This window comes from Mustela lutreola, chromosome 3, assembly GCF_030435805.1.
Source record: "Mustela lutreola isolate mMusLut2 chromosome 3, mMusLut2.pri, whole genome shotgun sequence".
NCBI classification, from domain to species: Eukaryota; Metazoa; Chordata; class Mammalia; order Carnivora; family Mustelidae; genus Mustela; species Mustela lutreola.
In genome coordinates this window covers 197,946,982-197,970,664 of record NC_081292.1, presented here as the reverse complement: position 1 = coordinate 197,970,664, position 23,683 = coordinate 197,946,982, and the positions used below count along the sequence as shown (strand labels likewise).

General features: G+C 37.4%; 1 protein-coding gene across 4 annotated transcripts in view; it reads right to left on the bottom strand.

Annotated features, from left to right (window-relative positions):
- C2CD6 (C2 calcium dependent domain containing 6) overlaps window positions 1-23,683 on the bottom strand; it is a 125,382-nt gene that overhangs the window by 101,105 nt on the left and 594 nt on the right. The gene's annotated exons all lie outside the window — the stretch shown is intronic.

The window sequence follows — 23,683 nt, the reverse complement described above, 5'->3', positions numbered from 1 at the left end:
CCTAGGCCCAGTCTGCTTAGAATGAAGCAGGTTACCTTCCCCATTTCAGAACATGCTGCCTTCATTCTGAGATGGAGGTAGGACTTCCACAATAGTTTCCAGTTTAGACTCGTTACCAGAAATCCTGAGATAAAACTGATATTAATTTCTCATTTGTTAGTCCACTTTTTAGCAAATACTAATGGCCACAACCCTGGAGCAAAAGAGGAGCAGGAGGTAAGATTCCAGTACCAAGTCCCACCCAGGATGCCTATAAAGTATCTTATAAACCTGTGGCAGATAAGGGGAGTGAGGAGAAAGTGTTAGGGAGGGAGGTGATGATAACTCAAGTGAGCTTGAAGAGGAAAAAATTAAGAACTAGAGGGAGAGAAGCCTAGACAGAATAAGTAAGTGTAAAAGGATAAAGAAGAGAGCCATAGTTTAATTACATTATTATATTTATATAATACACATATAACATATATATGTGAATTATACTGAGATACACATACTTAGGTATAGTAAGTATATATACTTACATGGAAATATATAAATACTATTATATACATGTTTATATTGTACTTTTATAGTTATATATGTAAATATTATTGCTTCATTATATACACATACACACATACAGATAGCTATCAAATAACATGAATTTGAACTGTGTGGGTTCACTTATATGTGACTTTTTTCCAATAAATATATGTATAGTAATATAAATGTATTTTCATTTCCTTGTGATTTTCTTAACATTTTCTTTACTTTAGTGTAAGAATATAGTATATAATACATACAGCATACAAAATATGTGTTAATCAACTATGACATCAGTAAAGCTTCCAGTGAACAGTAAACATTAGTTCCAAATTTTAAAGGGAATCAAAAGTTATGCATGGATTTTCAACTGCATGGAGGTTAGTGTCCCTGACCCTCATGTTGTTCAAGAGTCAACTTTAAATAATTCAGCTCCTCAAATTGCACTATAAATTCAATGCAACCAAAATGAAAGTCCCAAAAAGTTTTCTTACTGGAATTGATGAGATTTTCCAAAAATTAATATGGAAATGGAAAAACCAAGAATAGCTGAGATCATCTTGAAGAAGAAAAACAAAATGAAGTATTTAAAAATTGAAGAAATAAGAACATTTTTTCTTAACATTTTTGCTGTCTGAAGACATTAGCAAAAGCATAGATAAATACACCAGAAGAAACTGATTAGAGTCTAGAAATAGGCCCCAACACAGGCACTGCACCTGTGATAAAGTTGGTAATGCAGAATAGTAGAGAAAAAACACTCTAAGGTAGGTCAAGTGAAAATTACCATGCCAATAAAAAAAAAAAAGAAGAAGAAGAGGAAAAAGGTGAGAGAGAGAAAAAAGAAAAGAAAACATGACTTATAAACTCACACCATATACACAAAAATCAGTTACAGGTGAATTGTTGATCTCAGTGTCAAAGGAAAAAAAAATAACAAGATAATACATGGTGAAATATTTCCATGAGGTTGGAGTAGATTTCCAAAACAGAACACAAAGATTAATAAGCAATAACCATAAGGAAAAAGTTTTATACAGTAAACTCCCTTAAATTTAATAACTTCTGCTTATCAAAAGATGTCATACATATTTGCAAGAAAATATTTACAACATATGTATGGCATAAGTGACAAAGAGCCCATAACTAGAATATATATATATATAAAAAACTAGAATATATATATATATATATAAAATTATACAAATTAATAAGAAAAAGGTCAAGAGTTCAAGAGAAAAATGAGAAAGAAACTTCAATAGGTACCTCACAAAAGAGGATATGTAATGGCTAGTAAACATTTGGAAAGGAACTCACCCTTATTAGTCATCCAGGGAAAAAAAGTTAACACCACAAAAAGATAGAACCATTCTCTTACACCGTACACAAAGATAAACTCAAAATGGATAAAAGACCTCAATGTGAGACAGGAATCCATCAGAATCCTAGAGGAGAACATAGGCAGTAATCTCTTCGATATCAGCCACAGCAACTTCTTTCAAGATATGTCTCCAAAGGCAAAGGAAACAAAAGTGAAAATAAAATTTTGGGACTTCATCAAAATCAAAAGCTTCTGCACAGCAAAGGAAACAGTCAAGAAAACAAAGAGGCAACCCATGGAATGGGAGAAGATATTTGCAAATGACAGTACAGACAAAAGGTTGATATCCAGGATCTATAAAGAACTCCTCAAACTCAACACACACAAAACAGGCAATCATATCAAAAAATGGGCAAAAGATATGAACACACACTTCTCCAATGAAGACATACAAATGGCTATCAGACACATGAAAAAATGTTCATCATCAGTAGCCCTCAGGGAGATTCAAATTAAAACCACATTGAGATATCCCCTTTACACCAGTTAGAATGGCCAAAATTAGCAAGACAGGAAACAACATGTGTTGGAGGGGATGTGGAGAAAGGGTAACCCTCTTCCACTGTTGGTGGGAATGCAAGTTGGTGCAGCCTCTTTGGAGAATAGTGTGGAGATTCCTCAAGAAATTAAAAATAGAACTTCCCTATGACCCTGCAATTGCACTACTGGGTATTTACCCCAAAGACACAGATGTAGTGAAAAGAAGGGCCATCTGTACCCCAATGTTTATAGCAGCAATGGCCACGGTCGCCAAACGGTGGAAAGAACCAAGATGCCCTTCAACGGACGAATGGATAAGGAAGATGTGGTCCATATACACTATGGAGTATTATGCCTCCATCAGAAAGGACGAATACCCAACTTTTGTAGAAACATGGACGGGACTGGAAGAGATTATGCTGAGTGAAATAAGTCAAGCAGAGAGAGTCAATTATCATATGGTTTCACTTATTTGTGGAGCATAACAAATAGCATTGAGGACATGGGGAATTAGAGAGGAGAAGGGAGTTGGGGGAAATTGGAAGGGGAGGTGAACCATGAGAGACTATGGACTCTGAAAAACAATCTGAGGGGTTTGAAGTGGTGAGGGGGTGGGAGGTTGGGGTACCAGGTGGTGGGTATTATAGAGGGCATGGATTGCATGGAGCACTGGGTGTGCTGCAAAAATAATCATACTGTTATGCTGAAAATAAATAAAAAATAAATTTAAAAAAAAAAGATAGAATAACATATTTCCCAGAGAGTTAAAAATAGAGACACCAACAATATCAAGTGGCAAGGATGTGGGGTCACAAATTTAATACACTGCCAGTAAGAATATAAATTGGTCTAGCTTCTTTGAAAAACTGTTTAGTATTATGTATTGAATTTGAGTATATATATAATTATGACCCAGAAATTCCATTACTAGATATGTCCTCAACAGCATATCTCTACCTCTCTTTTTTAAAAGATTTTACTTACTTATTTGACAGAGAGAGAGAGACAGAGACAGAGACAGAGAGAATGCTTGAGCAGAGGGAGGAGCAGAAGGAGAAGCAGGCTCCCTGTTTCAGGGAGTCCGATGCGAGGTTTGATCCCAGGACCCCAGGAGCATGCCCTGGGCCAAAAGCAGATTTTAACTGACTGAGTCACCCAGGCACCCCTCTACCTCTCTCTTATAAAGGCATTTGTGATTACTTTGAGGGCCTAACTCAGATAATCCAGGATGATCTCCCCAACTCAAAATCCTAAAGTTCATCTTATCTCCAAAGCTCATTGTCATTTAAGGCATATAAACTACTACAGCTATAAATAATTTTATGCTAACAAATAAGACAATTTAGGTGAAATGGAAAAATTCCTAGAAAGACACAAATTACCAAAACCAACTCAAGAAAAAAGAATATCTGAAAGACCTATAACAAGAAACTGAATTAGTAACTAAAACTTCCTAAAAAGAAAAACTCAGGCCCAGACCCTTTCACTGGTGAATTCTACCAAACACTTGAAAAAATTGTAACAATCTTTCACAAACTCAGGGAAAAAAAGAGGGAGTGTGGGGAGGAAGAGGAAGGAACACTCCCCAAGATATTTTATGAGGTCAAAATTATGTTCATACCAAAGCCAGACAGATAATGCAAGAAGAGAAAACAATAGGTCAAAATCCCTCAAGAATGAGGCAAAAATCCTTAACAAATTATGAGTAAACAAAATCCAGCAATATATAAAGAGGACCATACACCATGACAAAGTGGGATTTTTCCATCTGAATATTAATTAATATAATAAGCCATATTAATAAACATGTACAATAAAGAACAAAAATCACATGATTTCATTTCAAGAGATGCAGAAAACATATTTGATAAAATCTAAAATTCATTCTTAATAAAAACTCTGAACAGACTAGAAATAGAAAGGAACTTACCTAACATCACACTCCATGGTAAAAGACTAAATGCTTTTCCCCTATGGTTGGTAAGGCAAGTATTCACTCCTACTAATGCTAATCAGCATTGTACTTAGGTTATATCCAGAGTAGTCAGACAAGAAAAAGAAACAAAAAGCATCCACATTTGAAAGAAAGTAGTAAAATTGCTCTTTATATAGAGGCATTACAGTCTCATATATAGAAAGCCTAAAGAAATCCACAAACACCAAAAGAAATTACTAGAACTAGTAAATAAGCTCAATGAAATATCAGGATACAAGAATAAAATGCAAAAAAAAAAATTTGTATTTCTATATAATAACAATGAAAACAAGTACATATGAAATAGCACCAAAATAACAAGAGCCTTAAAAATAAATTTAACGGGGGGCGCCTGGGTGGCTCAGTGGGTTAAGCCGCTGCCTTCGCCTCAGGTCATGATCTCAGGGTTCTGGGATCGAGCCCTGCATCGGGCTCTCTGCTCAGCGGGGAGCCTGCTTCCTCCTCTCCCTCTGCCTGCCTCTCTGTCTGCTTGTGATCTCTCTCTGTCAAATAAGTAAATAAAATATTTAAAAATAAATAAATAAATAAATAAATAAATTTAACGGAAGAAATGTAGTAAATTTAAGAAGCAGCATGATAAAATAATAAACCTAACAGAAAAAAAACATTAAGACTTGCACAACAAAACATTTCTGAGTGCAATTAAAGACCGAAATACATGGCAAATATTACATGTTCACAGATGGAAAGATTCAATACTGTTAACATATCAATTCCCAATAAAATGCATAAACCACTAGTTAACTTAATCAAGAAAAACGAATAAAACACAATTAAGACCTTCCAGTCCATGACCGTAATACGGGAAGACCCTGAACTCACTTCCTCCACAGAACACACCAAATTATACCTATTAATAGAACAATTCCTCCTGAAGAAAACCTGAAGGCTAATTGAAAATCAAAGATAGATAAGTGGGAGAAGAGCAAGAGAAACAGAGATGTGGCAACAAGGGGAGCCCCCCAACCTGATACTGTGAATGGCAGTGGGAAGGGATAATACTGAGGAACTGGGAACAGATTCCTCCATCCTTGCGCAAAAACAAACAAACAAACAAACAAAAACCTACAGTTTAAAAGAGCAACTAAGAGACAACAAAGCCTAGACCAGAACAGTGTTCAGACACGATAATGGGGAGATTCAGTTGTCACAGCAAGCTTGCAAGCTAAGCAAGCCCAGGATCCACAAGACCACACCAGCCCCTAATGCACTAGGGCATGGAAATAAAAACAACAACACAAACAAACAAACAAACAAAAACAGGGTTTAAATAGGCCAAGGAACTGGAAATGCTCTCTCCCCTTCCACCTTAGAAGCACAGACCAGAACAGGATCTGGCTCACAGTGAGCTCATAAGCTCAGTGAACCTAGAGTCTATAATACTACACCAGCCTCTGTGGTGCTGGGGCACAGAAAATAAGCTACATGTATAAATTTTATTTAAAAATTATATTTTTAAGTTTTCTAAGTTTTTAAATTTTTAAAATTTGCCTTGTTTTTTAATTCTTTGGAGGCTTTATTTTCCCTTCCTCCTCTCCTCTTCTCCCCTCCTCCCCTCCCCTGTCCTACTTCCCTTCCATTCTTCCCTCCTCCTCCTTCTTCTTCCCATAAAAAGCCACCATTTCAACCAGTAACTTGCATCTGCTGCCACAGCTCCAGCCAGCCAGCAACAGGCACCAAGTACACACAGTCTACACAGAGGATACCATACACATAAACAGTCCTTCAGGTTTAGGAGAAGTTGTCTTTCTGCCTAATCCTTTCAAACAAACACAGAAAGTCAAGCAAAATTGGGAGACAGAAAAATATACTTCAAAAGAAAGAATAGGGAAAAACTTCAGGAAAAAAAAAACCTAAATGAAACAAAGATAAGCAGTATGCCTGCTAAAGAATTTAAGTAATGATTGTAAACTTATTCACTGCAGTGGAACAAAGAGGGAACTCAGTAGTCTGTCAATACAGAGATAGAAAATATTGAAAAGAACCAATCAGTGTTAAAATTACCATAAATGAAATGAAAAACATACTAGAGGGAGTTGACAATAGATTAGAATGTATCGGTGATCTGGAAGAAAAGGTAATGGAAAGCACAAAAGCTGAACAGTAAAAAGAAAACAGAACTTTTTAAAAAAACTGACAACAGATTAAGAGATCTCTTGGACAACATGAAGTGAACAAACATAGGAGTCCCAAAAGAATAGGAGAGAAAGGTATAAAAAAAGTTACTAGAGGAAATAATAACAGAAAACTTCCCTAACCTGGAGATGGAAATAGACATCCAAATCCAAGAAACACAGAGTCCCAAACAATGTAAACCCAAGGAAGTCCACAATATGGCACATAATACTTAAAATGTCAAATGCCGGTGAAAATAGTGGAATCGGAAGATCCCAGTCCCCCACACACATCTAGATAATACCCATATCAGTGTAACTAACCCAAAAAATGAAGTGAAGACTGGCGGATCAAGCTCTCCACAGTTAATTGTAGAGAGGAGGCTACATCAAAAAAATGGTAGGAAGGGGAGAGACACAGTCAGGAACCAAACTGACCTTCAAGACTGACTGCAGGAGGGAGGGACACTGCAGGCATAGAGAAGGAGGAGAAGCAAGCCCCATACTAGGTACCCCAGGCATGGGGGACCTGCACTGGGAAGATGGATCCCCATAGCATTTGAAAAGTTAAAAAGTTAAGGGGGCTTAACTTTGTAAGTTTTTTAAAACCAGTAGGGCTAAACACCAGGAACATTAAAAATGAGCAGGCTTGGCTCTTCAAGAACCAAAGGGCTATAGAAAACTGGGTCCTTGGCATTAAAAAGACAGCATGACAAAAACCCTGCCAAGTTACACACAGAAGCAGAAGTTTCTGAGGCACCAGAGGTATACAGGAAGATTTCTTTGCTGTTCTCAGAGTCTTCACAGAAAGGATAAGTTCCTTTGTAAAACCTATCTAAGAACAAAGGAGCTGGCTAGTACCATTTCTTTCTCCTGCCCATCAGTCTAGAGTCACTGAAACTTGTGGAAAGGAGCCTAAACACTTTGTATGTTTCCATTAACTTTTTTTTAAATTTTTTTATTTTTTATAAACATATTTTTATCCCCAGGGGTACAGGTTTGTGAATCGCCAGGTTTACACACTTCACAGCACTCACCAAAGCACATACCCTCCCCAATGTCCATAACCCCACCCCCCTTCTCCCATCGCCCCCTCCCCCCAGCAACCCTCAGTTTGTTTTGTGAGATTAAGAGTCACTTATGATTTGTCTCCCTCCCAATCCCATCTTGTTTCATTGATTCTTCTCCTACCCACTTAAGTCCGCATGTTGCATCACCTCTTCCTCATATCAGGGAGATCATATGAGAGTTGTCTTTCTCCGCTTGACTTATTTCGCTAAGCATGATACATTCTAGTTCCATCCATGTTGTCACAAATGGCAAGATTTCATTTCTTTTGATGGCTGCATAGTATTCCATTGTGTATATATACCACATCTTCTTTATCTATTCATCTGCTGATGGACATCTAGGTTCTTTCTACAGTTTGGCTATTGTGGACATTGCTGCTATAAACATTCGGGTGCACATGCCCCTTCGGATCATTACATTTGTATCTTTAGGGTAAATACCCAGTAGTACGATTGCTGGGTCATAGGGCAGTTCTATTTTCAACATTTTGAGGAACCTCCATGCTGTTTTCCAGAGTGGCTGCACCAGCTTGCATTCCCACCAACAGTGTAGGAGGGTTCCCCTTTCTCCGCATCCTCGCCAGCATCTGTAATTTCCTGACTTGTTGATTTTAGCCATTCTGACTGGTGTGAGGTGATACCTCATTGTGGTTTTGATTTGTATTTCCCTGATGCCGAGTGATATGGAGCACTTTTCATGTGTCTGTTGGCCATCTGGATGTCTTTGCAGAAATGTCTGTTCATGTCCTCTGCCCATTTCTTGATTGGATTATTTGTTCTTTGGGTGTTGAGTTTGCTAAGTTCTTTATAGATTTTGGACACTAGTCCTTTATCTGATATGTCGTTTGCAAATATCTTCTCCCATTCTGTCAGTTGTCTTTTGATTTTGTTAACTGTTTCCTTTGCTGTGCAAAAGCTTTTGATCTTGATGAAATCCCAATAGTTCATTTTTGCCCTTGCTTCCCTTGCCTTTGGAAATGTTCCTAGGAAGATGTTGCTGTGGCTGATGTCGAAGAGTTTGCTGCCTATGTTCTCCTCAAGGATTTTGTGATGCCACCAACTTTGGCTTTCTTTTTCAATATCCCTTTGGCTATTCAAGGTCTTTTCTGGTTCCATATAAATTTTAGAATTATTTGTTCCATTTCTTTGAAAAAGATGGATGGTACTTTGATAGGAATTGCATTAAATGTGTAGATTGCTTTAGGTAGCATAGACATTTTCACAATATTTATTCTTCCAATCCAGGAGCATGGAACAATTTTCCATTTCTTTGTGTCTTCCTCAATTTCTTTCTTGAGTACTTTATAGTTTTCTGAGTATAAATTCTTAGCCTCTTTGGTTAGGTTTATTTCTAGGTATCTTATGGTTTGGGGTGCAATTGAAAATGGATAGACTCCTTAATTTCTCTTTCTTCTCTCTTGTTGTTGGTGTAGAGAAATGCAACTGATTTCTGTGCATTGATTTTATATCCTGACACTTTACTGAATTCCTGTACAAGTTCTAGCAGTTTTGGAGTGGAGTCTTTTGGGTTTTCCACATATAGTATCATATCATCTGCGAAGAGTGATAGTTTGACTTTTTCTTTGCTGATTTGGATGCCTTTAATTTCCTTTTGTTGTCTGATTGCTGAGGCTAGGACCTCTAGTACTATGTTGAATAGCAGTGGTGATAATGGACATCCCTGCCGTGTTCCTGACCTTAGCGGAAAACCTTTCAGTTTTTCTCCATTGAGAACGATATTTGCGGTGGGTTTTTCATAGATGGCTTTGATGATATTGAGGTATGTGCCCTCTATCCCTACACTTTGAAGAGTTTTGATCAGGAAGGGATGCTGTACTTTGTCAAATGCTTTTTCAGCATCTATTGAGAGTATCATATGGTTCTTGTTCTTTCTTTTATTGATGTGTTGTATCACACTGACTGATTTGCGGATGTTGAACCAACCTTGCAGCCCTGGAATAAATCCCACTTGGTCGTGGTGAATAATCCTTTTAATGTACTGTTGAATCCTATTGGCTAGTATTTTGGTGAGAATTTTCACATCTGTGTTCATCAAGGATATTGGTCTATAGGTCTCTTTTTTGCTGGGATCCTTGTCTGGTTTTGGGATCAAGGTGATGCTGGCCTCATAAAATGAGTTTGGAAGTTTTCCTTCCATTTCTATTTTTTGGAACACTTTCAGGAGAATAGGAAGTAGTTCTTCTTTAAATGTTTGGTAGAATTCCCCCGGGAAGCCGTCTGGCCCTGGGCTTTTGTTTGTTTGGAGATTTTTAATGACTGTTTCAATCTCCTTACTGGTTATGGGTCTGTTCAGGCTTTCTATTTCTTCCTGGTTCAGTTGTGGAAGTTTATATGTTTCTAGGAATGCATCCATTTCTTCCAGATTGTCAAATTTGTTGGCGTAGAGTTGCTCATAGTATGTTCTTATAATAGTTTGTATTTCTTTGGTGTTGGACATTCTTTCCTGCTTTGTCGAAGATTAGTTGACCATAGAGTTGAGGGTCTATTTCTGGGCTCTCTATTCTGTTCCATTGATCTATGTGTCTCCTCTTTCATTCATGATTTTATTTATTTGGGTCCTTTCTCTTTTCTTTTTGATAAGTTTGGTCAGGGGTTTATCAATCTTATTAATTCTTTCAAAGAACCAGCTCCTAGTTTTGTTGATTTGTTCTATTGTTTTTTTGGTTTCTATTTCATTGATTTCTGCTCTGATCTTTATGATTTCTCTTCTCCTGCTGGGCTTAGGGTTTTTTTCTTATTCTTTCTCCAGCTCCTTTAGGTGTAGGGTTAGGTCGTGTACCTGAGACCTTTCTTATTTCTTGAGAAAGGCTTGTACCGCTATATATTTTCCTCTCAGGATTGCCTTTGTTGTGTCCCACAGATTTTGAACAGTTGTATTTTCATTATCATTTGTTTCCATGATTTTTTTCAATTCTTCTTTAATTTCCCGGTTGACCCATTCATTCTTTAGAAGGATACTGTTTAGTCTCCATGTATTTGGGTTCTTTCCAAACTTCCTCTTGTGGTTAAGTTCTAGCTTCAGAGCATTGTGGTCTGAAAATATGCAGGGAATGATCCCAATCTTTTGATACCGGTTGAGTCCTGATTTAGGACCGAGGATGTGATCTATTCTGGAGAATGTTCCATGTGCACTAGAGAAGAATGTGTATTCTGTTGCTTTGGGATGAAATGTTCTGAATATATCTGTGATGTCTATCTGGTCCAATGTGTCATTTATGGCCTTTATTTCCTTATTGATCTTTTGCTTGGATGATCTGTCCATTTTGGTGAGGGGAGTGTTAAAGTCCCCTACTATTATTGTATTATTGTTGATTTGTTTCTTTCATTTTGTTATTAATTGGTTTATATAGTTGGCTGCTCCCACGTTGGGGGCATAGATATTTAAAATTGTTCTTGTTGGACAGACCTTTTGAGTATGATATAGTGTCCTTCCTCATATTTTATTATAGTCTTTGGCTTAAAATCTAATTGATCTGATATAAGGATTGCCACTCCTGCTTTCTTCTGATGTCCATTGGCATGATAAATTCTTTTCCACCCCCTCACTTTAAATCTGGAGGTGTCTTTGGGCTTAAAATGAGTTTCTTGGAGGCAACATATAGATGGGTTTTGTTTTTTTATCCATTCTGATACCCTATGTCTTTTGATTGAGGCATTTAGCCCATTAACATTCAGGGTAACTATTGAGAGATATGAATTTAGTGCCATTGTATTGCCTGGAAGGTGACTGTTACTGTATATTGTCTCTGTTCCTTTCTGATCTACCACTTGTAGGCTCTCTCTTTGCTTAGAGGACCCCTTTCAATATTTCCTGTAGAGCTGGTTTGGTGTTTGCAAATTCTTTCAGTTTTTGTTTGTCCTGGAAGCTTTTAATCTCTCCTTCTATTTTCAATGATAGTCTAGCTGGATATAGTATTCTTGGCTGCATGTTTTTCTCATTTAGTGCTCTGAAAATATCATGCCAGCTCTTTCTGGCCTGCCAGGTCTCTGTGGATAAGTCAGCTGCCCATCTAATATTTTTACCATTGTATGTTACAGACTTCTTTTCCCAGGCTGCTTTCAGGATTTTCTCTTTGTCACTAAGACTTGTAAATTTTACTATTAGGTGATGGGGTGTGGGCCTATTCTTATTGATTTTGAGGGGCGTTCTCTGAACCTCCTGAATTTTGATGCTCATTCCTTTTGCCATATTGCGGAAATTCTCCCCAATAATTCTCTCCAGCATACCTTCTGCTCTCCTCTCTCTTTCTTCTTCTTCTCGAATCCCAATTATTCTAATGTTGTTTTGTCTTATGGTGTCACTTATCTCTCGAATTCTCCCCTCGTGGTCCAGTAGCTGTTTGTCCCTCTTTTGCTCAGCTTCTTTATTCTCGGTCATTTGGTCTTCTATATCGCTAATTCTTTCTTCTGCTTCATTTATCCTAGCAGTGAGAGCCTCCATTTTTTATTGCACCTCATTAATAGCTTTTTTTTACTTCAACTTAGTTAGATTTTAGTTCTTTTATTTCTCCAGAAAGGGCTTTTATATCTCCCGAGAGGGTTTCTCTAATATCTTCCATGCCTTTTTCGAGCCCGGCTAGAACCTTGAGAATCGTCATTTTGAACTCTAGATCTGACATATTACCAATGTCTGTATTGATTAGGTCCCTAGTCTTCGGTACTGCCTCTTGTTCTTTTTTTTGTGGTGAATTTTTCCGCCTTGTCATTTTGTCCAGATAAGAGTATATGAAGGAGCAAGTAAAATACTAAAAGGGTGGCAATAACCGCAGAAAAATATGCTTTAACCAAATCAGAAGAGATCCCAAATCGTGAAGGTGGAGAAAGGGGATAAAAAGAGGTTCAAAAAGAAAGAAAGAAAAAAAAGGGGAAAAAAAAGAAAAGAATTTAAAAAAAGAAAATGAATAAAGAAAAATATAAAAAAGAAAAAATATATTTATTAGATAAACTAGTTAAAAAAACGTTAAAAAACAAAAGGGTAAAAGTTAAAAAAAATTTAGCAGAAGAAGAGAAAAAAATGAAAAAGAAAAAAATTAACTGCAAGACTAAAAAAATCACAGGGAGAAAGCCATGAGTTCCGTGCCTTGCTTTCTCCTCCTCTGGAATTCTGCTGCTCTCCTTGGTATTGAAACCGCACTCCTTGGTAGGTGAACTTGGTCTTGGCTGGATTTCTTGTTGATCTTCTGGGGGAGGGGCCTGTCGTAGTGATTCTCAAGCATCTTTGCCCCAGGCGGAATTGCACCACCCTTACCAGGGGCCGGGCTGAGTAATCCACTTGGGTTTGCTTTCAGGAGCTTTTGTTCCCTGAGCACTTTCCGTAGTTCCGGAGGACGGGAATACAAATGGCGGCCTTCTGGTCTCCGGCCCGGAGGAGCCGAGAGCTCGGGGCCCCACTCCTCAGTGCGCCCTCAGAGAACAGCGCCCAGTAACTCCCGTGGGCCTGGCCTCCAGCTGCACTCCGAGCTCACCGAGCCTGAGACCAGTTCAAGGTAACCCCGAGCTGCGAGCTTACTGTCGGCTCTGTCTCTGTAGCCGGGTTTCCTGTTCCAATACCCGCAAGCTCTGCGACACTCAGACACCCCGATCCTTCTGTGACCCTGCGGGACCTGAGGCCACGCTGATCCCGCGTGGGCTTCGCCCCGGTTTAGCCTCTGGAGCGATGTCCCTCAGTGGAACAGACTTTTAAAAGTCCTGATTTTGTGTTCTGTTGCTCCGCCGCTTGCCGGGAGCCCCCCTCCCCCTGGGGTCTATCTTCCCGTCGCTTTGGATTCACTTCTCCGCCAGTCCTACCTTTCAGAATGTGGTTGTTTTTCTGTTTCCAGAATTGCTATTCTTCTTCTCTTCAATCTGCCGATGGATTTGCAGGTGTTTGCAATCTTTAAATAAGCTATCTAGCTGATCTCCTGCTAGCTGAAGTAGTCTCAGCCTGCTACTTCTCCACCATCTTGACTCCTTCTGTTTCCATTAACTTTTTAACAGTGCTCTACACCCCTATTTTCTCCTGCAGATCTATGCCATCCAACTATCCCCACTAGGGGATATCCCCATCCAAGGAGGTGCCAAAAACATGGCATTGTGCAAGCAGCCCAGTGGCCAGCACCAGTCCAAAGTACTCCCACCCTGGGGAGAGAAGATAACCCAACACACCAGTACATCTGTGGCCCAAGGCTGAGGGCAGACATATAATCCGACTGTTGGCCCCAACCACCAATGAAAACCTCACAGAGGGCAGCACATGGAGGGAACCCAGTAGTACAGGGTCACTACAACCTCCAACAGAGAAACTGGGGGAAACATCTGGTCTGACTATAGGCCCTGCCCACCAACAAAGCCTTCCAAAGGCAATGCAGGGAGAATATCCTGCAGTTCACTGCAACTGCAGTTCTAACAAACAAGCTGAGTGCAGGCATTTGGTCTGACCCAACTCAAGCCCAAGGTAACCCCAGACTGGCCCTTTGCAGCACAGGGACTAAACTTTTCCCACAACAAGCAAACAAGGCCATTGCAGATGACTTTACTGAAGACAATCAGAGCTCAACCACAACAGAAAGTACACAGCACACTTAAGAGATACCCCTGAAGCACCTGGTTCTGGTGAAGAGGGGACACTACAGGTCCTTTTCATAAGGCCACTACTTGAATAGCAGATGTAGCGGGCTTTCCTAACACATAAAAACAGACACAGATGACCTAACAGAGGAATATGCCCCAAATTAAAGAACAGGACAAAATAAAAGCAAGAAAACCAAAGGAAACAGAGATAACTAATAGGCTGATAAAGAATTTAAAGTAATGGTCACAAAAATACTCACTGGACTTGAGAAAACAGAGGAGAACGTCAGTGAGAACTTCAACAAAGAGAGAAAAAAACATAAAAAAGCATGAATCTTAAATGAAGAGATGAAAAACACAATAACTAAATTTTAAAATATACTAAAAATACACAAAGTAAATTGTTGACTAGAGGAAGCAGAGAAATAGATCAGTGAGTTGGGAGACAGAATAATGAAAAACAATTCAATGTAACAGGAGGAAAAAAAGATATTAATGAAAAATAAGAATAGGTTTTTTAAAAGATTTTATTTATTAATTTGAGAGAGAGACAGAGGGAGCACAAGCAGCGAGAGGAGAAGAAGAGGGATAGGGAGAAGCAGATTCCCAGCTAAGTGGGGAGCCCAATATAGAATTTAATCCCAGGACCCTGAGATCATGACCTGAGCTGAAGTCAGATACTTAAACAACTGAGCCACCCAAGTGCCCCTCAAACTGAGCATAGATTAAGGGAACTCAGTGACCCCATCAAGTGTAACAATGTTTGCATTATAAGGATCACAGCAGAAAAGAGAAAGAAAGGAATAAAAAATTTGAAGATAAATTAATAGCTGAAAGCATCCCAAATTTGGAGAAGGAAACAGATACCCAGATCCAAAAGGCTCAGAAAGTCCCCAACAAAATCAATCCAAGGAAGTCCGTACTAAAACACAAGGTGATTAAAGTGGCAAAAAGTAATTATAAAGAAAGAATTTTAAAAGAAACACGAGAAAACAGTTACATACAAAGGAAACCATTTAAGTCTATCAGCTAAATTTTCAGCAGAAACTTTGCAGGCCAGATGAAAGTAACATGATATATGAAAAAAATAATGAATACTGTTTTTCTGAAAATAAATAAATTAATTTAAAAAAAATACATGGACACAAATGAAAATGAAAACATTACAGTTAAAAACTTTTGAAATGGAGCAAAGGTGGTCCAGAGTGAAGTATATAGCAATACAGACCTTCCTCAAGAAGCAAGAAAAGTCTCAAAAATACAATGTAACCTTATACCTAAAGGAACTGAAAAAAAAAAAAAAGAGTAGTAAATAAAACCTAAATCCAGCAGGAGAAGGGAACTAATAAAGATCATAGCAGAAATCAATGACAGATATAAAAGAAACCAGAGCATATCAATGAAACTAGGAGCCTTTTCTTTTGAACAAGTCACAAGATTGATAAACCCCCTAGCCAGATTTCTCAAAAAGAAAATAAAAAGGACCCAAATTAATAAGATCAGGAATGAAAGAGGAGAGATCACAACCAACATCACAGAAATACAATTATAAGAACATACTAGGAACAATTATATACCAAAAAGAGGGCAATCTGGAAGAAACAGCTAAATTCCTAGAATCTTACAAATTACCAAAACAGAAACAGGAAGAAACAGAAAACCAGGACAGACCCATAACCAGCAAGGATACTGAAGTAGTAATCAAAAATCTCCCAACACTATGGAAAGAGCCCAGGTGTGTATCAACAGATGAATGGATAAAGAAGATGTGAGATAGATTATATATATCTATATAGATATAGATATATATATCTCAGTAGTAGTAGTAGTAGTCTATTGTAGTGAGTAGTATTCTATTAAATATTAGAATACTACTCACTATAATAGATATATATTATATAATAGATATATATTATAATAGATATATATTATATATATCTATTATAGATATATTATATATATATATTAGAATACTACTCACTACAATAGACTACTACAACTTCAAAAAGAACAAAATCTTGTCATTTGCAATAATATGGATGGAACTGGGGGTATCATGCTAAGTGAAATAAGTCAGAGAAAGAAAAACACCATATGATTTCACTCATATGTATAATTCAAGAAACAAAACTGATGAACATAGGGGAAGGGAAGGAAAAATAAAATAATATGGAAACAGGGAAGGAGGCAACTATATAGTTGAGACTCAACTATAGGAAACTGAGGGTTGCTGGAGAGGATGTGGTGATGGGAAGGATAACTGGTGATGGGCATTAAGGAGGGCACTTGATGGAATGAGTACTGGCTGTTACATGTAACTGATGAATCTCTAAATTCTGTCTCTAAAGCTAGCAATAGACTTTATGTTAACTAAACTGAATATAAATAAAAAATAAAAAAAGAAGATATTCAGCATGCCAGCATTAAAAACAAAAAACAAAAAACTCCCAACAAACAAGAGTCTAAGGCCAGAGGGCTTCCCAGGGGAATTCTACCAAATATTTTCAGAATATCTATACTTCTGAAACTATTCCAAAAAAACAGAAATGGAGGGAACACTTCTAAAGTTGCTCTCTGAGGCCAGCGTTACCCTGATCCCAAAACTAGAAAAAGCCTCCTCTAAAAAAGAGAACTACGGCTAATATCCCTGATGAACATGGATGCAAGAAATCTCACCAAGAGACTAGCTAATAGGATCCAACAGTATATTAAAAGGATTATTCACCATTACCAAGTGGGCTTTATGCCTGGGCTGCAAGGTGGTTCAAGATTTGCAAATCAACCAACATGATACAACACATTAATAAAAAGAAAGGATAATAAATATATGATCCTCTCAACTGATGCAGAAAAGGAATTTGACAAAATATAGCATCCTTTCTTGATTAAAAACCCTCCACAATGTAAGAATAGAGGGAACGTATCTCAACATCAGAAAAGCTATATATGAAGGGCCCACAGTGAATGTCACCCTCAACAAGGAAAACTGAGAGCTTTCCCCCTAAGGCCAGGAACATGGCAGCGATGTCCACTCTTACCACTGATGTTCAACATAGTACTAGAAGACATAGCCTCAGTAATCAGACAACAAAAAGAAATAAGTCATCCAAATCAGCAAAGAAGTAGTCAAACTTTCACTCTTCACAAATGACATGATACTCTATGTAGAAAACCCAAAGACTCCAGCAGAAAATTGATAGAATTGATATAGGAATTCAAGAATTACTATTGCAATTATGTCAGCACGACATAAAATCAATGCACAGAAGTCTGTTGCACTTCTATATATTAAAAATGAGACAGCAAAAAGAGAAATCAAGGAATCAATCTTGTTTACAATTGCACAAAAACCATAAGATACCTGAGAATAAACCTAACCCAACATGTAAAAGATCTGTACTCTGAAAACTATAAAACATTTATGAAATAAATTGAGGAAGACACAAAAAATGGAAAAATACTGGAAGAAAAAATATTGTTAAAATGTCTATGCTACCCAAAGCAATCTACACATTCAATGCAATCCCTATAAAAATAGCGCCAGCATCTTTCGCAGAGCTGGAACAATTCCAAAATTTGTATGGAACCAGAAAAGACCACAGATAATGTTGATAAAGAAAACCAAATGAGGGATGCCTGGGTGGCTCAATTGGTTAAGCAGCTGCCTTCGGCTCAGGTCATGATCCCAGCGTCCTGGGATCAAGTCCCACATCGGGCTCCTTGCTCCACAGGGAGCCTGCTTCTTCCTCTGACTCTGCCTTCCACTCTGTCTGCCTGTGCTCGCTCTCTCACTTGCTCTCTCTCTGACAAATAAATAAAATCTTTAAAAAAAAAAAAAACCAAATGAATAATATTGACCACAAATATATCAAATATAAATAATATAATATAATAATGTAGACCACAAATAACTTTGTGGAAGCATCACAATTCCAGACTTCGAAGCTGTAATCAAGACCTTATGGTACTGTCAACAAAACAGACACACAGATCAATGGAACAGAATAGAAAACCCAGAAATGGACCCTTAACTCTATGGCCAGCTAATCTTTAACAAAGCAGGAAAGAATATCCAGTAGTAAAAAGACTGTCTCTTCAACAAATAGCGTAAGAAAATTGGACAGCCACATGTAAAAGAATGAAACTGGACCATTTTCTTATACCATACACAAAAATACACTCAAAATAGATGAAAGACCTAAATGTGAAACAGGAATCCATCAGAACCCTAGAGAAGAACACAGGCAGCAACGTCTTTGACCTAGGCTGCAGCACTTCTTGCTAGTTAAGTCTTCAGAGGCAAGGGAAACAAAATTAAAAATGAACTATTAGGACTTCATCAAGATAAAAAGCTTTTACACAGAAAAGGAAACAGTCAACAAAACTAAAAGGCAACCTACAGAATGAGAGAAGATATTTGCAAATGATGTTATGGATAAAGGGTTAGTATCCAAGATCTATAAAGAACTTGTCAAACTCAACAATCAAAGACAAATAATCCAATCAAGAAATGGGCAAAAGATAAGAACAGACATTTCTCCAAAGAAGACATAAAAATGACCAACAGACACATGAAAAATTGATCAATATCACTCGGTATCAGGAAAATACAAATCAAAACCATAATGAGATACTACCTCATACTGGTCAGAATGGCCAAAATAAACAGCTCAGGAAATAACAGATAATGGTGAGGGATGGGGAAACCTCTTACACTGTTGGTGGAAATGCAAAATAATGCAGCCACTCTGGAAAACAATATGGAGGTCCCTCAAAATGTTAAAAATAAAACTACCCTATAACCCAGATATTGCACTTCTAGGTATTTATCCAAAGAATACAAAAATAGTTACTGAAGAGGCATATACACCCCAATGTTTATAGCATCAATGTCTACAATAGCTGACCTATGGAGAGCCCAGATGTCCACCCACAGATGAATGGATAAACAAGACGTATTTGTATAGACTTTTGTTGTCACTTGTCTTACATAAACACATAGAAGTGGGATTCCTGGCTTATATGTTAAGCATATGTTTACTTTTATAAGAAATTATCAAACTTTTCCAAAGTTGCTATTTGGAAACTGTCAAGCTTTTCCAATATGAGCATTGGCACTCCCATTGACAACATACAATGGAATATTACTCGGCCATCAAAAAGAATGAAATCGTGGCAATCTCAGTGACATGGATGGAACTACAGGGTATTCTGCTAAGTGAAATAAGTCAGTCAGAGAAAGACAAATACCATATGTGAAATTTAAGAAACCAAACAGAGGAACATAGGGAAAGGGAAGGAAAAATAAAGTAAGATAAAAGTAGAGAGGAAGGCAAACCATAAGAGATTCTTAACTATAAGAAACTAATGGTGGGAGGTGGGAGGTCGGGGTACCAGATGATGGGTATTATAGAGGGCACGGATTGCATGGAGCACTGGGTGTGGTGCAAAAATAATGAATACTATTATGCTGAAAATAAATAAAAAATAAATTTTTTAAAAAAGAAATTAACGGAGGGTTGCTGGAGAAGGGTGTAGTTGGGAGACAGGCATTAAGGAAGGCACTTGGTATAATGAGCACTGTGTGTTACATGCAACTGATGAATCACTAAATTCTACCCTTGAAACTAAATATCTTCTATATTAAATTGAATTTAAGTAAAAAATAAAAAGAAAAACACATACATAGATCAATAGAACAGAACTGAAAGTCCAGAAATAAACCATGATTATATGGTCAATTAATCTTTGGCAAAGAAGGCAAGAATATGCAATGAGAAAATGATAGTCGCTACAACAAATGGTTGGGAAACTGGACAGCTACATGCAAAAGAATGAAACTAGACCACTTTCTTGTACCATACATAAAAGTAAACTCAAAATGGGTTAAGGACTAAATGGGAGACTTGAAACCATAAAAATTCTAGAAGAGAGCACAGGCAGTGATTTCTGTGACATCAGCTGCAACAATATTTTTCTAAATGTGTCTCCTAAGACAAAGGAAACAAAACCAAAAATAAACTATTGAGACTACATCAAAATAAAAAGCTTCTGGGGTGCCTAGGGGGCTCAGTGGGTTAAAACCTCTGCCTTCGGCTCAGCTCATGATCCCAGGGTCCTGGGATCAAGCCCCGCATCGGGCTTTCTGCTCAGCAGGGAGCCTCCTGCTTCCTCCTCTCTCTCTGCCTGCCTCTCTGCCTACTTGTGATCTCTGTCAAATAAATAAATAAAATCTTTAAAAAATAAATAAATAATTAAAAATAAAAAGCTTCTGCACAACAAAGGAAACCATCAACAAAACTAAAAGACAACCTATGAAATGGGAGAAGATATTTGCAAATAATGTATCTGATAAAGAGTTAGTATCCAAAATGAAGAACTCATACAACTCAACAAGGAAACAAGGAAAGCAAGCAATCCAATTTAAAAAATGGACAGAGGACCCGATTAGGCATTTTTCCAAAGAATACATACAGATGGGCAAGAAACACATGAAAAGATGCTCAACATCATCACCAGGGAAATGCAAAAACAAAACCACAATGGGATATCGCCTTATATCTGTAAGAAGGGCTAAAATAAAAAACATAAGAAACAAGTGTTGGTGAAGATGTGGAGAAAAAGGAGCCCTCATGTACTATTCGTGGGAATAAAAACCGGTGCAGCCAATGGGGAAAAGAGTGTGGAGGCTCCTCAAAAATTAAAAATAGAATGACCTTATGATCAAGCAATCACATTACTGGGTATCTACCCAAAGGAAAAAAAAGACACTAACTGAAAAGATATACACACCCCTATGTTTATTTCTGCATTATTTACAATCATCAAGATATCAAAATAACCCAAGTATCCATCCACAGATGAATGTATAAAGAAGATGTGGTATATACATACAATGGAATATTACACTGCTATAAAAAAGATGAAATTGTGTCATTTGCAACAACATGGATGGACCTAATGGTATAATGCTAAGCTAAATAACTCAGAGAAAGACAAATACCATATAATTCCACTCATAGGTGAAATCTAATAAATAAAATGAATACACAAACAAAAAGAAGAATATCTATAAATATGGAGAACAAACTGATGGTTGCCAGAGAGGAGGATGGGAAAATTGGAGAAAATGGGTTGACAGAGAGGGAGATACAAGCTTCCAGTTATGGAATGAATAAATCATGGGAATAAAAGTCACAACCTAAGGAATACATAATCGATGCTATTGTAGTAACAATGTACCAGGATAGATGGCAACTACACTTGTGGTTAACACAGCACAATGTGTAAACTTGCCACTTCACTAAGCTGTACAACTGAAACTAATGCAACACTGTGTGTCAGCTATACTTAAAGAAAACCATCTTTAACAGAATCATAATTGAACTGAAAAACAACAACAACAACAACAACAACAACCCTCACACAAGATATAACAAGGTGGAAATACCCAGTGAAACACATTCAATAAACCTTCTTTTAATCTCCCCGAGCCTCCAGCCACTCATCCCTCCTTTTTCTTTCACCCGGTTCATGAAACTCTTCTGACTCCATATGCTTCCTTCTCCCGCCTACACCCTCAGTCCACACCCCCCACATCCATGCCTATCTTTTCCCACTATTTGTGGTAACCTTCAAACATGAACCTAAGAACCATGGGAGTAGTTTAAGATTTGAGCACATTTCTGGGGCCCTAGCCCTCTTGATTCAGTAGGTCTAAAGTGGAAGCCCAAGAATCTAGATTTTAATAAGCACCCCTGAAGGTCTTGATACTGGAGATCCAAGGATAAAATAAACACTGATCTGGAGGAAGAGATGCCCTTCTTCCTATCCAAGAAGGATACTGCTTCTTGTGCTTTCAAGCCCATGCTTTCCCATCGCTCAGAGATTTTGCTGTCCTCACTGCCTACTGTTTCTTCATCTCTCCTTAAGCCCTCACAGTCAAACATTTTTTTCAACACAGCCCATCTGATTCATGTCTTCCCCCTGCTTAAAATCCACCAGCTTTTCCTACCTCCTATAGCCATGGTTCTCAACCCTGGACATCCGTGAAGTCAAATGTATTCTAAGCATTATCTGCAAACTACTGCTTTCCAAAATGTATTCTGATACAATGTGAAATATAACTCAGCGATGTATTTGCTTCCAAGTTTTAAAAAACTGTATTTTGAATAGAAAATGCTAACCCATTTATATAGCTGTTATTACTCTATGATAATCTGCTTTCAAGAAATCATGTGCCATAAAATGCCAAGAAATCATAGAAAGACTACATGTTGCCTAAATATACAATGTTCCATCTGTATACCGATGCGCAGTTAGATTTATTAAAGAGAGCCATCCATTCTGTGGTCAATGATCTATACTGTGTATCTTAGAGCTACTATAATAATTTTAATAACATATTCTCATATTACTCTAAATTTGTTGTATAATGAACATCTACAGCACATGAACTCATTCCTTTGCATCTGGGTTTGAAAGGAATTCGTCCATAAGAGCATTACAATTAAATTCAAGTGCACATTTCATTTCCTAAGCTCTTTTTGTTGTTCTGTCAAAATATTAAAATATTCTATGGTCAAATATTTGGGAAACCAAGCTTGGGTAAACACTGTACCCTGCATATAGGTGCACAACTCTGTTTTGACTGTATGTAGCTGGTGTTGTACCTATCAGCAAATTAAAAACAATGCTGCACAGTAGGTTTTTGTCATTAAAGATTTTCCCAGTCAGTAGGTTTTCGTCATTAAAGATTTTCCCAGTCAGTAGGTTTTCATCATTAAAGATTTTCCCAGTCAATAAAAAGCCAGCTATTCTTCTGTGAGGAACTTTCCCTTTTTTTTTTTTTTTTTTTTTTGCAATAAAAGGGAATCCTATTACTCAAAAAAGCAGTGGAAATCACCATTTTACAAAATAAAGTACATATTCCTTAAAACGACGTACAACAAACACCTTCTATGGCGTAAACTTCCAAGCACACCCCTCTTACACAACCTTTACAAATTTTTCCTACTATTATAGCTAAATCCTAATATGCTCTCAATTTATCTTAACAATGCCCCAAGAGTATTCTAGGTTTCTGGAATTAGGAGGGTACTTTAGAGATCAAATTATTCAATTCCTTGATTTTACAAAAGACATCATCTTTTTGTGTACCATTTGTTCCTGATACTTTTAACTGTACTATTCTTTTAATAACTTAAGACCAAGAGAGACTGTAAAATTTCCTAATCATCTTCTAACGCTTTGAAAAGGTGAGTTTCATTGTGATTCTCCTTTTCCATTTCCTCCATCCTCTGCCTGTACCACTATATGGTAAACTCAAGCGTCTCACACATTTCAAATATAAATTAATCTTCCTAATTATTAACAGAAGACCAACAATTCACTTTCAGACATGACACAGATTTGCTCCTACAAGTTCATCTGTAAGAACCTTAGGAATTGAAGACAAGGTAACTGAAGTTTCTGGAGTTTAGCCCTTTAACCATATAAATGAATTATAACCATATAAATGAATTCCTAATGATGGTCATGACAACAGCTGACA